The following is a 19,095-nucleotide window of genomic DNA, read 5'->3' on the forward strand; positions in this document are numbered from 1 at the left end:
TACCCGTATGTGCCAAAAATTGTGTCCAAAATAACTGATATCAATGTTTCCATGTTTTTGTCTATTTAATAACTAAAGAAAACATCACGCGAACTTTACAACTATATCAGTTCGAAACCAGCTAAGCAGTGCATGTCGCTCATACGGAAAATGTAAAGCCCATGAAATGAACAAGTTGAGGACAAATATGTTAATGAAACTTTGGCGTTCAAGAACCTTGTTTACATTTTTGTACACATGCAACAGCCAGTGAAAAATCTCAATGCCGCTGTCATTTGTTCCAGTATTACACAGGAGAAACTGTCACGAATCGTGTATCGTGAGTATCGCGAGGTTGCGTTTCACCGAAACTATAGTCGCAACAGAGAGCACGTATAAAAAGCAGGAGTTCTGCATAATATACGAGGGTGAGTCAAATGAAAGTGAGCCAATGAGAATATATGACAAACGGAGTACTTTACTTAAATGTAGTCTCCATGAGCATTTAAACATTTGTCCCATTGTGTAACGAGTCGCGCGATTCCCGTCTCACAAAACTCCTTGGATTGCTGGTTTAAAATGTCTCCCACTGACTCTTTCAAGTAATCGTGCGGCACGAATCTGATTCCCTTGAGCTGTTTCTTCGGTAGCCTCAATATGTGGAAGTATCAAGGCGACAGGTCTGAGGTGTATGGCGGGTGTTTCCAGGTTTCCCACTTAAGCTTTGCCAGTTTTGTATTAACCACATAGCGACACGGGGACGGGCATTGTCGTGGAACAAGATGACCCCATTCGTCAATTTTCCACGTCGTTTGTTCTTGATTGCGACACGCAGCTGATCCGGTGTTTCACAATATAGGAACCAATTGATAGTCTCTCAATATTTAGTAAATTCGATCAGTAATGGCCCCTGGCGATCGAAAAAAAAGTCAACAACACCTTTCCGGCGGAAATGATGGCCTTTGCTTTCTTGGGGGTGGTGAATTCGAATGCTTCAACTGTAAGCTTTGCCGTCGTTTTTCAGGCTCGTGGAAGAGGCACCATGGTTCGTCTCCGATCACAATTGGAGACAAGAAATCACCACCCTCATTCTCATAGCGGATCGGATGAGTCAAGGCAGCGCCGAACTTCTTATTCTTCTGGCGGTGATTCAAAATCTTGGGCATCTATTGCGCACACGAGAGCCGATAACCAAGATGTTCATGAATTATGGCGTGAACCGAACTGTGACTGATGTTCACACGCTCTGCCAGTTCACCAATTCTTATCCTCTGTTCTTGTCTCATCAGCTCATCAACATTTGCAATTTTGTTGGGAGTGATTGCCCGGTGGTTTTGGCCCGGTCTGAAATCGTCTTTGCAACTTTCACATCCTTCTTTGAATGGTTTGCTCCAACGCTTCCCAGTGGCCAATGAACTGCAATGTTCAACGTACACGGCAGCCATACGGCGACTAATTTCTTTTTAGGATACACCTTCAGCTGTCAAAAACTTCCACGCACCACGCTGCTCAACTTCTGGGGCGTGCATTACCTAACACAGTCATGTTAAACCCAGAGTATGAGAGCATTAAAGAACACTTATCCTCACCCCTGCGTGTCACTTTTGTAAATGAGAGATGTCTGTGCGCTAAACGCATGCCTCGCATATAATGAACCGAAGCATTATTGCGCGGGGTGGGTAGGCTCACTTTCATTTGACTCGTGCTCGTACATTATAAATGCGAAGATACAGCTTGATAAAGGGCAAATAATTGTCGCTGGAAACAAAGTTCACTGCACGCATACACAAAACCTGGCAGAAGGATATGTAAATATACGTATAAGCCGCCAACAAATCTACGTATCTAAGAAAAAGTCACTGTATATGATGCGCCAAACAAGGCAAATAAACATGTCGCTCAATGGCAGATTCACAGAATCCTAGATTCCGCTCCCATTCCATCCCCTCCTCCCGATGTGTCACGTGTGATGGTAGGCGGCGCGTTTCCTTCCCGCTTCTCTGCTTTGCGCACACAACACTGAGCCATCATTGTCGACAGTCGCACATACAGCATGCGGCGCGCGGTCACGATGTTATCGCCCTTGGACCTTATACAGAAAATGAGGGCGACGACAGGAATGCGCCTGGAGTGTCCATATTATTGCTATGGCAATAATATAATAAGAGTGTCCGGCAACTGAAGTGTCCCTTAGCCCGATACTTTCCGCAATAGAATTAAGAAAATGGAACTTTCACCCTTCGACAATTCGCTGCGCCGCAACTTGCTTTTTATTTCATTTCGTGGCGCGGGGGCACCGAAATAAAAAACGCAGAGGAAAGTATCTTGGCCACAATTGAATGCCTACTTTGGGCACCTAATTTGGCTACCGAAGGAGGAATGAACAGGAATAAACGTTTATTGTGAGAAACAGCGAGAAAGTGTACTTTCTTCGCCCTATAGGTGGGCGGCTCTCTTAGTCGAGAATCCCGTTGGCTAATGCCTCCGCCCGGGCCTGGTCCACCAGACTTCGCTGATTTTTCAGGTTCTGTGCCTTTAACATTGCCTACCACGTTCCTTCGATCGCTTGTAGCGGTTCTGAGGCATCATGTTGACTGTTTTGCTCGCGGTGGGGACACACCAACACCATGTGTTGTAGGATGTCTGGTACATCACAATATCGGCATAGGTATTATAATTTAGTGGGGTGTATCCGGTGCATGATAATTCCATGGACATATCGAAGAAAACGTGCGACGTTTGGTCGACAGAAAAGCTTACGCATACTGTTCGGTATCCTACACCGGCGAGACAAGACTTTCCGGAGAAGTTGTGCTCCAGCGAACACAGTGCAATCTGTGGAGTCCCCACAGTGATGGCAGCAAGCGACTCTTGTTTATTTTCCTCGTCTGCTAGCCAGAAAGCGTCCGAAACTCTGCCAAGCCAAAATACACTTGGCCAGAGAAAACCGAACGCTGACCAAAGTGCGCCGTGCGGCGGTCGGGGCAGCACGAGAAAAACGCATGTGCTCTGGTTGTCTCTGGCATCCCGTGGTTAGGGTAGCGAGAACAAAAAAAGAATTGAGGAGGCTCAATGTGTCCTCGCGAATAAAAGTGAACGTAGAGAAAATAAATAACAACATAGTTACCCTTGCTGGCTTTATTGTCTTCACATTGATGCATTGATGCTTTGGTAAAGGTAAAAAAATGTTGATAATGTTTTGTGTGATATGACGGCGCAAATGAACCACCGCAACGCTTCGTCTCATCGGACCTCGCTGCCTGCTTTGGCAGCTTGTCTTATAGTGTGTTGATGTGGCTTGTCTCGTTGTACGTTCCGATGTATGACTTTAGAAAAGTCAATCACCTTTGGCGTCAAATGTTTATAACAACAATAAAATCCCAAAGTTCCGCAATTGAAAATCTAAAGCACAACTTTGGATATACCAATGCACCTTTCACATCAAAAATTTATGAGAACTTTATACCCATATAGTACCGAAATCGACATCCATGCGCTCTGTAGGTTCCGCGGACTACGCGAAGTGCCGCGGCCGACTCAGTTCGCCATCAAAACACCCTTGAAACTTTGTGATCAGATAGGGATGCTTGCGTTGTGACTCCCGGTGCATGGGCGTCGCCGGGAAATCCAGCCTGAGTTCGCAATGTTTGCGCTGAAATGTATTTTCGAGCGTGAAAAAGACATTTTAGAGCAAATCCAGAATTATTTCCAGCGCCTGGGGTTGTTTGGTCAGCGGTGCATGGACAGCATGAAAAAATTTCGGGGCGCTTCAGGGTCGTAGCAAGGGGCGGGGGGCTTATAGAGCATAAGTAACACCCCCCCCCCCCCAGCTACGACCCTGAACCCTACAGCTAGAATAGAACTGGCACCACTTTCCAAGTTCAACAACAAGCGTAGGACAGCTGACATAAGGAAGTATAATATGGATAGATTTGAACATGCTCTAAGGAACGGAGGAAGCTCAAAAGCAGTGAAGAAGAAATTAGGAATAGGCAAGAATCAGATGCATGCGTTAAGTGACAAAGGCGGCAATATCATTACTAATATGGATGAGATCGTTAAAGTGGCTGAGGACTTCTATAGAGAATCATACAGTACTAGTGGCACCCACGACGATATTGGAAGAGACAATAGTCTAGGGGAATTTGGCATCCCACAAGTAACGCCGAAAGAAGCAAAGAAAGACTTGGGAGCTATGCAAAGGGGGAAGACAGCTGGGGAGGGTCAGGTAACAGCAGGTTTGTTGAAAGATGGCGGGCAGATTGTTCTAGGAAAAGTGGCCACCCTGTATAAGCAATGCCTCATGACTTCGAGAGTACTGGAATCTTGAAAGAACACTAACCTAATCCTAATCCATAAGAAAGGGGACGCCAAAGACTAGAAATATTATACACCGATCACCTTACTGTCCGTTGCCTACAAAGTATTGACTAAGGTAATTGCAAATAGAATCAGGAACACCTTAGAGTTCCGTCAAATAAAGGACCAGGCAGAATTCCGTAAAGGCTACTAAACAATAGAACATATTCACACTATTAATCAGGTGATAGAGAAATGTGCGGGATATAACCGACCCTTATATATAGTTTTCATTGATTACGAGAAAGCGTTTGATTCAGTCGAAACCTCAGCAGTCACGGAGGCATTACGGAATCAGGGTGCACACGACCCGTATGTAAAAATACTGAAGCATATCTATAGCGGCTAAAGAAAGCAACAAAATCCCAATAAAGAAAAGCGTCAAGCAGGGAGATACGATCTCTCCAATGCTGTTCACAGCGTGTTTACAGGAGGTATTCACAGACCTGGAGTGGGAAGAATTGGGGATAAAAGTTAGTGGAGAATGCTTTAGTAACTTGCGATTCGCTGATGATATTGCCTTGCTTAGTAACTCAGGAGAGCAATTGCAATGCATGCTCACTGACCTGGAGAGGGAAAGCGGAAGGGTGGGTCTAAAAACTAATCTGCAGAAAACTAAAGTAATGTTCAACAGTCTCGGAAGAGAACAGCAGTTTACGATAGGTAGCGAGGCACTCGAAGTGGTAACAGAATACATCTACTTAGGGCAAGTAGTGACCACGGATCCGGATCATGAGACTGAAATAATCAGAAGAATAAGAATGGACTGGGGTGCGTTCGGCAGGCATTCTCGAATCATGAAGAGCAGGTTGCCACTATCCTGAAAAAGAAAAGCATATAACAGCTCTGTCTTACCAGTATTCACGTATGGCGTAAAAACCTGGAGGCTTACGACAAGGGTTCTGCTTAAATTGAGGACGACGCAACGAGCTATGGAAACAAGAATGATGGGTGTAACGTTAAGGGATAAGAAAAGAGCAGATTGGGGGAGGGAACAAACGCGGGTTAATGAGATCTTAGTAGAGATCAAGAAAAAGAAATGCGCATGGGCAGGACATGTAATGAGGAGGGAAGAAAACCGATGGTGTTGCGTTTCGCCTGCGACACGCGGTTTTGCCGGCGCGACTGCGGCGGGGCGGCAGACATTTTGGCCCGTTCGTCGTCGCCGCAACGCTCCCCGCCAGGTGTTTCCAGGCGTTTCCAGGCATGTTCCGATGCCACGTGTCTTCATGTGCGTGTGTGAGTGTATGTGCCATTGTGCCCGAACCAGGCGATGCGACAGCAGGGATCACCCTCTCATTCCAGTCATTGTGCCTGAACCAGGTGATGCGAAAGCAGGGATCAATCTCTCATTCCAGTCATTGTGCCCGACCGGCAGCGCTACGACAGTGTGCGTCACCATTAGCCCATTGTACATTCACGTGCTCGTCTATTGAGGGGTTCCTTCTTGCCCTCAACTGCGAGAGTATAAAAACAGCTGCCCCCGGACGCCAAAAGGAGGGCTCCGATTTCTTCTGTTGAGTAAAGTGCTCTCCCGTCTCTCTACTTCGGTCAACCTGACCGCCAACTCTTTGCGATGTTAAAATAAACAAGTTGTTTTGTTGTTACCAGTCGACTCATGCTTTGCCGGGACCTTCGGATGCTTCCGGTTGTACCCCAGGCCGCCAGGCCAACGCTACCCTTGGGGCTTGCGACCCAGGTACAACCACGGGCGTCAGCGCCGAGTTCCCATCAACAGATCGTACCAGCGGTGCGATCTAAACATCTGGTTGGCAGCGGTGAGATCGCCTCCGACTTCAAACAACTGTCTGCCAGCGGTGAGATCGCGACAACGGAGGCCAGCAGCAAAGAGATGCAGTTGACTGTATGCTGAGCAGCTCAACGACGATCCGGGAGCAGTGCAACGAGCCCTGTGTGACGACTGGTTGCCTGCAGCGGAACGACTGCGCGGAATTCCTGCCTGCGAGGTTTGGTGAGTGCGGGACTTTCTTCTTCTGAGCTTTGCCAGGCTTTTGTTAGTGTCAGAAACAGAGCTGGTAATTGTGGTTGTCGTTGCTGCCGGGTTAGTTTGCGGCAAGACAATAGTAAGCAGTAGAGAAAGCAGCATTCAGAGCAGCCATGGATTTGAAGTCGTTGCGCAAACCGAAATTGTTGGAGCTTGCAAGAGAGTTGGGTCTGGATGTCTCGGACAAACTCAGAAAACCAGAACTGATAAAGGCTATTCTTGAGTTAGAGGCTGAGGATGACGAGCTGTCGGAATGCCTAGAGACCATTGAAGAGAGGGAGACTGCAAAAAGACAGGAGCGCGAACTTAAAGAGCAAAAAGAAAAAGAAGAGCGTGAACGTAAAGAACAGAAAGAAAAAGAAGAGCGTGAACGTAAAGAACAGAAAGAAAAAGAAGAGCGTGAACGTAAAGAACAGAAAGAGCGAGAGCAACAAGAGCGTGACCGTCAACACGCTTTGGAAATGAAGCGTCTTGAGGTAGAGATGGAACGCGCTCGTAATGGAAGTCAGGCACACGGTGCAGGAGAACGCGTATTGTTCAAAATGACTGACCTGATGCGGCCGTTTAAGCTTGGAGAGGACATTGGTTTGTTCCTGGTTAACTTTGAGCGAACGTGCGAGAAGCAGGGGTTCTCTCGGGAAACGTGGCCACAGCGCTTGCTCACTTTGTTACCCGGCGAGGCGGCCGACGTAGTCGCTCGCTTGGATAGAGAGGAGGCAGAGGATTTCCACAAAGTAAAATCGAGTCTGCTAAAAAAGTACCGGCTGTCTGCGGAGGCGTTCCGTCGGAAGTTTCGGGAAAATGAGAAAGGCAAGAATGAGTCATATACAGAGTTTGCCTACAAGCTTATGTCAAACATGCAGGAGTGGCTCAAAGAAGAGAAAGCGTTTGGGGACCACGATAAAGTTCTGCAGTGCTTCGGGCTAGAACAGTTTTATAGTCGGTTACCGGAGAACGTGCGATACTGGGTCTTGGATAGGCCAGACGTTTGTACGGTGGCTAAAGCCGCTGAGCTAGCCGAGGAGTTTGTGACGCGTCGGGCTCGCGGAGCTAAGGACGGTCAAAAGGGTGAATTTGGCTTGAAGTTTGAGAGGCCGAAGTTCACACCCATGAGAGCAAAGGGGGACAAGCGTAGTGCGGATGCGAGTGAAAGCAGTCCGACCAGACGTAAAGAGACGGCGGCAGCCAAACGCAGAAAGCGGTTCGAGATGAGGCGAGCGGGCGTTTGTTATACGTGCCAGAAGCCGGGTCACTTTTCGGCGCAGTGTCCGGAAACAACACCAAAAGTTGTGTTTTTTTCAATAGGCAGCACTGACGAGAACATGAAGCTTCTCGAGCCTTACATGCGAGACCTCCTCGTGAACGGGAAAGAGTGCCGAGTGCTTCGCGATTCCGCAGCTACGATGGATGTAGTTCACCCGTCTTACGTAGAACCCCATATGTTCAAGGGCGAGTGCGCATGGATCAAGCAAGCCGTGGAAGCTCATAGCGTGTGTCTGCCAGTAGCAAAGGTGCTTATTGAAGGACCTTTCGGAGCGCTTGAGACGGAGGCGGCAGTGTCATCTATGCTGCCACCCCAGTACCCGTACCTATATTCAAACAGGTCCGATCACCTCCTGCGCGAGAAGGGGCTTTTGTTTGGTGAAGCTAGTGTTCAGGCCTTAACCAGATCGAAGGTTCGGGAGCTCGCTGCAAAGGCGGTAGTTGCGGGGCCGACGTTATCAAACAACGAAAAAGGGTCAGAGGCGCAGCAAGCTGATATTCAGAGCACGCCCGAACTGAATAAACTTGAGTCTGTAACGTTAAAGGCACCAGATACCGGAGAGGAAAATCCCGATGCGGGAAAGTTAGAAGAGCTATCTACTGATTTGCTCATCGCGCCTACGTCAGACGGACTTAATAGGTTGCTAAAAGTCAGCCGGTCGGCTTTGATAGCCGAGCAAAAAAAGGATGGCAGCCTGGAAAACGTGCGCTGCAATGTCAAAGAAGGTATCGCCAGGAAAACTGCGCGTTTTGTGGAAAGAGGTGGAGTCCTGTACCGGAAGTATCTAGACCGCCGAGGAGTGGAGTTCGATCAGCTGATCGTGCCTCAATGCTATCGTCAGGATCTGTTGCGCTTGTCACACGGGGGTTCGTGGTCCGGACACCTAGGAGTTAAGAAAACTAAGGACCGTCTCTTGCAAGAGTACTATTGGCCAGGGTGTTTTCGGGACGCAGACCATTTCGTGAGGACATGTGACACTTGTCAGCGGGTGGGCAAACCAGGGGACAAATCAAGGGCGCCGTTGAAATTGGTACCTATCATAACGGAGCCTTTTAGACGGCTCGTTATTGATACAGTGGGACCTCTGCCGGTAACAGCCACGGGGTACAGACACATTTTGACTGTGATCTGCCCAGCGACAAAGTTCCCTGAAGCAGTGCCGCTTAAAGAACTCAGCTCAGTTGAGATAGTTAATGCACTACTGTCCATATTTGCGCGAGTTGGTTTCCCTGCGGAAATCCAATCAGATCAGGGCACAGTGTTTACTAGCGCTTTGACGACAACTTTTCTCGAAAGGTGTGGGGTAAAGCTGTTACACAGCTCAGTGTACCACCCACAGTCGAATTCCGTTGAGAAGCTCCACTCCGTCATGAAGCGCGTGTTGAGAGCGTTGTGTTTTGAACATCGAACTGACTGGGAGCTGTGTCTGCCTGGGGTGATGTTTGCTTTAAGGACCGCGCCGCATGCGGCTACGGGGTTTTCGCCAGCTGAACTGGTGTACGGTCGCTCGCTTCGATCTCCGCTTCGCATGCTTCGAGAATCGTGGGAAGGCAGGGGCGACGACCCAGTCGTGGTGGAGTACGTACTTAAGCTCCTCGAACGCTTAAGAAGGGCACAGGAGTTGTCAGGTGAAGCAATGACAAAGGCCCAGCAGAGGGCCAAGGTTTATTATGATCGGACCGCCAGGGCCCGTCGTTTTGAGGTGGGCGATGAGGTCATGATATTGCGCACATCGCTAAACAACAAACTAGACGTGCAGTGGGAGGGCCCAGCACGAATTGTTCAGAAACTGTCGGACGTTAACTACGTGGTAAGTCTGCCAGGAAAGCGGAAAGCACAGCAAGTTTACCACTGTAATCTGCTCAAACCTTATAGACAAAGGGAAGCAGTGGTGTGCATGATGGTAAACGTTCCTGAAGAGCTTCCGGTCGAGCTTCCGGGACTAGGCTCAGTGACGAACAGGGAAGACACCGGTCAAGTCATTAGTGACCTTATCAGTAAAGCACCGCTGTCGCCCGAGCAGAAAACCGAACTACACCAGCTATTACAAGAGTTTCAAGGTCTGTTCTCTGAGAGGCCTGGTAGGACTTCTGTACTTACTCATGATATAGAACTTACCTCCCCAGAGCCAGTACGATCCAAGGCGTATCGGGTGTCACCCCGCCAGAGCGATATTATGGAGGCTGAGGTAAAGAAAATGCTACAGCTCGGTGTTATTGAGGCAGGTGAGAGTGATTATACCTCCCCTTTGATTTTAGTTGAGGTACCGGGCAAGGAACCTCGTCCTTGCGTCGACTACCGGAGGCTTAATTCCATCACTAAGGATCAAATTTATCCGATCCCTAACATCGAGGAGCGCCTTGAGAAAGTTAGTAGCGCTCAGTTTATTTCCACCCTAGATCTTGTCAGGGGTTATTGGCAGGTTCCACTTACAGAAGAGGCTAGTAGGTATGCGGCGTTCATTTCACCAATGGGAACATTCCGTCCTAAAGTGTTGAGTTTTGGTTTGAAGAACGCGCCATACTGTTTTTCAAGCCTCATGGATAAAGTGTTGCGGGGACAGCAAGAATTCGCTTTACCGTATCTAGACGACGTAGCGATATTCTCCGCATCCTGGTCTGAGCATATGGCACACTTGCGGGCAGTGCTAACCCGCCTGCGCGAAGCGGGCTTGACAGTCAAGGCTCCTAAGTGCCAGTTAGCCCAGGCCGAGGTTGTCTACCTCGGTCACGTGATTGGTCAGGGTCGTCGCCGCCCCTCTGAAATAAAAGTGGCCGCTGTGCGAGACTTTCCGCAACCGCGCACGAAGACCGATATTCGGTCGTTCTTGGGTGTCGCCGGCTACTATCAGAGGTACATCCCTAGGTACTCTGATATCGCGGCTCCCCTGACGGATGCTCTAAGAAAGACAGAGCCTCAAACAGTCCTCTGGGACGAGACAAAGGAAAGAGCTTTTAGTGCCCTAAAGAGTGCCCTAACAAACCAGCCTGTGCTACGATCGCCAGACTATTCAAAAGGGTTCATTGTTCAGTGCGATGCTAGTGAGCGAGGCATGGGCGTTGTACTGTGCCAACGGGAAAAGGGAGAAGTAGAACACCCCGTCCTGTATGCTAGTCGTAAGCTGACCAGTCGTGAGCAGGCGTATAGCGCCACCGAGAAAGAGTGTGCGTGTCTCGTGTGGGCCGTTCAGAAATTGTCATGCTATCTAGCCGGCTCGAGGTTTATCATTGAGACGGATCACTGCCCTCTCCAATGGCTGCAGACCATCTCTCCCAAAAATGGCCGCCTCCTGCGCTGGAGCCTCGCTTTACAACAATATTCCTTTGAGGTGCGTTACAAAAAGGGGAGTCTCAACGGTAACGCCGATGGCTTAAGTCGAAGCCCCTAACGTAGGAATCAGCCTCAAAATTGTTGTTACTGATGTTTTTCTTCCTGAGGCAGGATTTTTTTTTAACATATTGCTTTTGTTTAGTGTTTCAAAGTGATGATATGCTTTCTAGTGCAATTTTTCAATTTGTGGACGCGTTCTGAGTGATGCTAGACTACTGTAAGGAACTAGGCAGTGGTGTAAAAAGGGGAAAGAGCCTGGCAGGGCTTAGTGAGGGTTGTGCCGTGCTTGCTGACTGAGCGGTTGAGTTTCAGCGTAGTTCTAACGCTTGCCGGGAACGAGAACAAAAATGTGAACTCTCCCGAAGTCACTTTGCAGTGTCCCGTGCGAACCTGAACGAGAGAACAAGGCCTTCTCTGTGCGCTGCGCTCAAGAAACGTCGAGGGACGCCCGACTTCGGTTATGAGCATCATCGAGCGACATCCCTCCGGACAGCGGATGCAGTCCCCTGTCCATCGGGATCTCCTTCCCCCGGCGGGGCGGTCTGTTGCGTTTCGCCTGCGACACGCGGTTTTGCCGGCGCGACTGCGGCGGGGCGGCAGACATTTTGGCCCGTTCGTCGTCGCCGCAACGCTCCCCGCCAGGTGTTTCCAGGCGTTTCCAGGCATGTTCCGATGCCACGTGTCTTCATGTGCGTGTGTGAGTGTATGTGCCATTGTGCCCGAACCAGGCGATGCGACAGCAGGGATCACCCTCTCATTCCAGTCATTGTGCCTGAACCAGGCGATGCGAAAGCAGGGATCACCCTCTCATTCCAGTCATTGTGCCCGACCGGCAGCGCTACGACAGTGTGCGTCACCATTAGCCCATTGTACATTCACGTGCTCGTCTATTGAGGGGTTCCTTCTTGCCCTCAACTGCGAGAGTATAAAAACAGCTGCCCCCGGACGCCAAAAGGAGGGCTCCGATTTCTTCTGTTGAGTAAAGTGCTCTCCCGTCTCTCTACTTCGGTCAACCTGACCGCCAACTCTTTGCGATGTTAAAATAAACAAGTTGTTTTGTTGTTACCAGTCGACTCATGCTTTGCCGGGACCTTCGGATGCTTCCAGTTGTACCCCAGGCCGCCAGGCCAACGCTACCCTTGGGGCTTGCGACCCAGGTACAACCACGGGCGTCAGCGCCGAGTTCCCATCAACAGATCGTACCAGCGGTGCGATCCAAACAATGGTCATTAAGGGTTACGTACTGGATTCCAAGGGAAGCGAAGCGTAGCAGGGGGCGGCAGAAAGTTAGGTGGGCGGATGACATTGGGAAGTTTGCAGGGACAAAATGTCCACAATTACTGGGGTAGTTGGAGGAGTATGGGAGAGGCCTTTGTCCTGCAGTGGGCGTAACCAGGCTGACGATGATGATGATGGGGAAATGACAGAGCCTTCTGGTGTGCCCGTGCTGCCAAGGGAGAGTTCCTCCGACCGAAAGTCTCCGACCGACAGGAAGGCCTTCCGATTGAATAGAAAGCCGCTGACGTAGTTGGAAGTGCGCTCTCAAAGGTTGAGGAAGGAGATGCGCTGAAGGATGGTGGAATGCCTGATGTTATCGAAAGCGCGCTCGAGTTCGACGCCCAAGATCGCCTTCGTGTGACGGGACTTGCCATCTAGGATTCGATGCTGAAGTTGGAGCATAGCGTCTTGGGTGGGAAGATGCTGTCTAAAGCCAATTATCGAGTGGGGGTACGCAGATGTGTTTTCGAGGAAACTTGATGTAAGAGAACACTATCGTATACGGGTTCAGATTGTCATAAAAATGCTTACCAGACATGTAGAGACCTCCTAAAATGTGAATAACCACAAAGAAAATTTCTTCGGCAGCAATATTATCTGATCGCACGCACTAGTTAGTCCACCATATGCCCTGCTTGCAGGACAAGCCACTGCATCACACCGCATTTCCACTGGCTTCACCTGCACCCGGTGCGGTACGCTGCATCCAGAGAAACATATTACAAATCAGTGCTGCGCAGTAGTTTCTGTCCGCTTTCTCGAAGCCTACTGAACACATGGTAAACTGTTTCCAAGGCAGAAAAAGAGAGGTAAAGGGCTCTTGAACACATTGCATTTTAAAGTGGCTGGTACTGGGTAATGCAAGTACTGTGGCATAGTAGATTTGCACCAGGCAACCTAGTAGCCCAAAAAGACTGCTCGTTACATGAAAATGGCCAACATATTGCAAGCATGTTGAAGTTCTTTTTTTTATTCTCATCGCTTATTTAGGTAGTGGAGACAGCTTTCACAACTGGAGAAGAAGCCTTGAAAGCATGAAACACTTCAAAAAACCAGCTTCAATGTATCATGTGTCTGCATCAAATAATTTCATGGCTGCATGAGTGAACCCTCTGGTTAACATGTAAGAGTGTTCATGATGTTTGCCATGCATCATCCACTTTATCTACAGGTGAAACCTATCTTGAGATTTAAGCTGATGTTGCGTTTTGAGAACTTATGGCCGAGAGCCAGCTTTTGAGAATGCAGATTGAGCTCGACAGATTTAACGCCAGAACAAGTCGTTGAGGATTTCAGATCAAGAATTTTCAAAGGCCAGTTCATTTAGTGGTGTTAATATTCTGCTCAAAGTTGTTGATTGTTACGTTCATATGGTGCCCAAGCATTGCGGTAACAACTTCACTTGGAGTATATAGCGAGGGTGCACTAGACGTAAGCAGGTGGCTTCTTTCTGCCTTTTCCAAAGCTGGTTTCTTGTTCAGTTGAGATTTTCAAATTTTGCATTGTTTATTAGGTGTTGTGTCCTGTTTCCTTTTCATGCAGCGTCTTATTTAAACATCTGAATAGTGAACACAACTTGACCTTTTGCTTGGTTTTCTAGATTACATGCCCTTGATGCAAAACAATTTCGCTTCAAAACTGCTTGTACCGTACTGAAAGAATAACTTGAAGCACCCATAGCCACCGATAACACGCAAGAAATGATTATGAAAATTGTAATATTGCTTTTTGATCTACAGGGTGTCCTAACTGTCATGTACTAAGATTTAAAAAATATGTAAATGCAATATAACTAGACGGAACGAAGGTAATGTTGTTTGCCATCGCTTGAAGATAATCGGATTATTTTTTGCATTCTGCCTAATTACATAATTCTTAATTTGTTAATAAACATCTCAATTAAATGAAAAGTGTCAATGAAAAGTTGTAGAGCAATATGAAAGCCTCCCGATACACTTTTGTGTCTTCTCATTGGGTGCTACATAAAAGTGTTTTTCCAAGGAATAAGCCTGCGAATACACGTAAAGTGCTTGAGTGGCCAGTCACGTGTCAATTTTGTGGTGCAAAGCCACGAATAAAACTTAAATGGGTTCTTTTAGGGAAAAGATTTAGCTCAGAAAATTATGCTTCTTTGTGGAGCCTGTGCAGAACAAGGTTTCTTAGACATGGCCATGGCCCTCAAGGAAGATGCCGAGGCCACAGGCAGTTCCTCCAGTGACCGTGAAAAGGTCCCCTAGGGCACAAGTCTAATTTGGCGCCCCCACCTTTCTCCTGCAGCTTTTCGGTCTACTTAGCTAACCAGGTGGGTCGAAGATGAATCACGAGCTTCAAACATAGAACTTGCTCAAGCTCAATGCATTTTTGATGTGAAGTTCTTCCCTTATCATTTATCAAAAACGGGTAAAAATTATATGATATGGTCTTCATACGGACTTGTCTTTCCCGCAGAGAATTTGCAGTAAAAAAGCAGCTTATGAAGGCGTGAATATTGGCCAGAATAATGTGGAATAGATAAGATAATGATTATGAATGTTTCTGGTGAAGGTAGTGGTAGTAGAGTGAATAATCAGAGTTTATATATTTTATTTATTTATTAGTTTCATTTCAGCATCAGACGAAAACAGAGCCTGATGCAGGGACAGAAGCTAAAGGCTGATGGAGCCTGACGAGGCCTCTGACTCTGACCCTAAACAGTCTACAGCAGTTACAGATACAACACAAATCTTAGAAACAAAGGAAATAAAGTTAAAAAAACGCAGCATTTGACACCTGTACACAAACGTATTGCGTATACTGTTGCACACAAATGACAAATAGCAAATCATACATAATAGGACGCTAAGCAATTTACTTGAATAAATCAGCACAAACAGCTGTTGTACAAAAACATAGAAATGAAATATAATTGTCAGTGAAACTGAATAATGTTGCTTGAAACGGCACAAAAGTAAGATAAGAGCAATTGCTAGAGTCATTTTGTGTTATATAGAGTTTTATGTATCCTTTGTGAGAAGACAGTAAAATATAAAAAAACACTTCAATTTTGGCTATAGTTAAATTGGGAGGATAACAATAGCTCCCTAAGTTGGCTTTTAAATGCTTTTAATTTGCATTCAAAGTTTAGTTTACCTTCAAATTTGTTTAAGATCGCAGGTATTTGATACGCCATTGTTTGCCTTCCATATTTTTGTTCGGATTTTTGGTGTTCGGTGTTTTCGGTGCTTCAAAAGGTATTCAGCGTTTTCAGAGTCCATAATTCCGTATAGTTTCTTCTGATGGATTACTTGCAGCGTTTTTAAATAATATAACTGGTCTGCCTTTAGGATGCCGTGTTTCTTAAACAGAGGAGCGGTTTTCAAGTCCTGTGCATTACCACAATAAGATTCAAAACAGCGCAGAATTTTCTTCTGCAAAGTAATTAGTTTAGTATATTTGTATTGCGTAGTACTGCCCTAAACCATTAGGCCATAGGTTAATTTGGAATAAAAAAGTGAATAATAAATGTTCTTTTTAAGCGAGAGCGGTATGAGCGCAGATATCCTGTATAGACATCCAACTGTGGAGGCAAGATCTACACTTAGGTTTGTAACGTGCACTTACCAGCTCAAGTCTTCCTGAAACCAAACCCCGAGAAATTTTTGTGTCTGAACTTGTTTTATAAGGGTGTTTGCAAATTTCACGTTAAATTTGTGGTGTAGAGGTTTGTTGGCAGGACGAAATATGACATATGTTGTTTTTGAGGCATTTAATCTCGACTTGTTTCTGCTTAATCATTATATAGATTAAAAGACATTTCGTTCCAATGCCATAATTTTAGATCACCCCAAATAGTTCTTGTATTTCATAGCCTATGCAGGTCGAGTGACAGTGCTTCATGATGCTTGCTTTTTGCTGACATCATTCTTATGCTGCATAATTCACCTGTTTAATTTCCCTATTTCTCTCGTTCAAGCAACTTTACAAACATCATAAGAAACCTTGTAGATGAGTTCCAGAAACTTGCTGATGAGATTAGAGGGCGGCATGCACCCCAGGCTTAGATATGCATTCAGGAGCTTTGTATCTTGCAAATGTTAGAAATACTTCTGCTAAGCAAGTTCTTGGTGTCATACAAGGGCATTTGTGAATACGAATGCGCCTAAATTGGGAAAACAGTCAATCTAAAAGATGTCAAGCGATATCGCTGACAATGCAAACACATTCCAACTGAACTAAATACAAATAAATATGGCACCAAATGCAAGAATCATTGGCATGATGCCATTCTTTCAGTGAATTAAAATCTGTCTTGCATTGTAAATCTATAATCCTTTATAATCCAGACTACTAATTACCTCATAATGGTTGTGACGTGAAATATACATGTTGCATTTATTCCTCATTTTTTTTATTTAAGACCCGAGAATTCTTAAACAGCAGTGAAATTACTGAGATCGCAGTACTTAATACTTTATATTGCTCAAGAAATCCGTTTCTCTGCCGATCGCAGCATCCGACACTAACAATTTTTGGCAGGAAATGTGAGACAGAAGGCACAGAACACTTAGGGTGGTGCTATTCACTTTGATTGTTAGGGAACGAAATCCATAATATACATGTTATGGCCCTACGTGTCATTACCTTTGAACGACAAGAAGGTAGGGGGCTTGCGTTTTGCAAAACTGGATGGAGGTTTTTACTGTGTGAAAATAAAATTAGAAACCTTCACAGCTGATACTAAATGCATTCTCCACAGCTTTAGGGTATACAGGCGCACTACTTTACACAGAACACACTCTTTACCTCGTCACTGTCCAGTTGGTGATTCAGATTCTTCAAAGGTGTTTCATTGTGTGGGATGGCACATCTCGCTTCACTTATTTGCAGAATATTGCATTCCAATTGTGTCATGCGAGACGTATCAATTAGAGAGCTTTATCTCGCCCTGGATGTATTACAGCTATGTACTGGTAAACTGGCAGCAGCTTGCAGTGCTTGTGGGAAAACAATTGTAACTGCCATATTATATGTAACTGCTAGGGCACAGACATCAGCAACAGTAATGGTTAGGGTACACTTGTTTCTTCTACTCTGGGGTATGCATCCTCCACCAGAAAATAGTTTTTTTGCCTTCCTCTTCTACCACATTGGAATCTGAAATGGGGTGTAATTCGTAGGGTATACTCTTGCATAAACTTCATGAGTATTTCTTGTTGTCTGTGCCACAGATCATTGTTGCTACGACTGTAAAAGCAGGGTGCCTGTTTACAGCACCCTTAGGGAACATGCTGTGAATCTTTAACGAACGGTAGGGAGAATGAATAATCAGATAATTTTTATTAATTTTCAACAAATTTAGCACTCTTTGCTTTCAACTGTGGTGTTTTTCAAATTAATGTTGGCACAAGCTTTGACAGCAGGGTGTCATTTTGTGTGAAAGAGTGCACTTGTGTGCATAACACCTCATCGGCAACATTCTGCTGTACAGAATGTCATTAGCTTTCGTATGCGTTGGTCACTATCTCAAAAACCGGCTGCTCCTTTGTTAGTTGGAATGTAGGATTAATGTAAAGCACATTTGATGTTAACCCCCACGCTTTACCATATAACCTGGGAGTGTAAACGTAACTACACATTCCACCAACACAAAACCCCGAGTGCGGAGCAGTGGGAGAGCCGGCCCACCAGCTGCGAGCTCGCCGCCCAAAGGGCAATGGTGCAGCACGCAAGGGAAGCAGCGCGGCTCAGTGGAGCCCTGGACTAGGGGCCCAACCCTACTAAGAAGGTCAAGCGTCTACAGCGATGAAGTCGAAGACCGAACGCTAAACCCTTAATGGGTTTAACGTAACTACACATTCCACCAACACAAAACCCCGAGTGCGGAGCAGTGGGAGAGCCCGCCCACCAGCTGCGAGCTCGCCGCCCAAAGGGCAATGGTGCAGCACGCAAGGGAAGCAGCGCGGCTCAGTGGAGCCCTGGACTAGGGGCCTAACCCTGCTAAGAAGGTCAAGCGTCTACAGCGATGAAGTCGAAGACCGAACGCTAAACCCTTAATGGGTTTAACGTAACTACACATTCCACCAACACAAAACCCCTTTGGCCGGCTCTCCCAGTGTGGAGCAGTGGGAGAGCCGGCCCACCAGCTGCGAGCTCGCCGCCCAAAGGGCAATGGTGCAGCACGCAAGGGAACCAGCGCGGCTCAGTGGAGCCCTGGACTAGGGGCCCAACCCTGCTAAGAAGGTCAAGCGTCTACAGCGATGAAGTCGAAGACCGAACGCTAAGCCCTTAATGGGTTTAACGTAACTACACATTCCACCAACACAAAACCCCTTTGGCCGGCTCTCCCAGTGCGGAGCAGTGGGAGAGCCGGCCCACCAGCTGCGAGCTCGCCGCCCAAAGGGCAATGGTGCAGCACGCAAGGGAAGCAGCGTGGCTCAGTGGAGCCCTGGACTAGGGGCCCAACCCTGCTAAGAAGGTCAAGCGTCTACAGCGATGAAGTCGAAGACCGAACGCTAAACCCTTAATGGGTTTAACGTAACTACACATTCCACCAACACAAAACCCCGAGTGCGGAGCAGTGGGAGAGCCGGCCCACCAGCTGCGAGCTCGCCGCCCAAAGGGCAATGGTGCAGCACGCAAGGGAAGCAGCGCGGCTCAGTGGAGCCCTGGACTAGGGGCCCAACCCTGCTAAGAAGGTCAAGCGTCTACAGCGATGAAGTCGAAGACCGAACGCTAAACCCTTAATGGGTTTAACGTAACTACACATTCCACCAACACAAAACCCCGAGTGCGGAGCAGTGGGAGAGCCGGCCCACCACCTGCGAGCTCGCCGCCCAAAGGGCAATGGTGCAGCACGCAAGGGAAGCAGCGCGGCTCAGTGGAGCCCTGGACTAGGGGCCCA

The sequence above is a fragment of the Dermacentor variabilis genome, chromosome 3 (genome assembly GCF_050947875.1).
Source record: "Dermacentor variabilis isolate Ectoservices chromosome 3, ASM5094787v1, whole genome shotgun sequence".
Taxonomy (NCBI): domain Eukaryota; kingdom Metazoa; phylum Arthropoda; class Arachnida; order Ixodida; family Ixodidae; genus Dermacentor; species Dermacentor variabilis.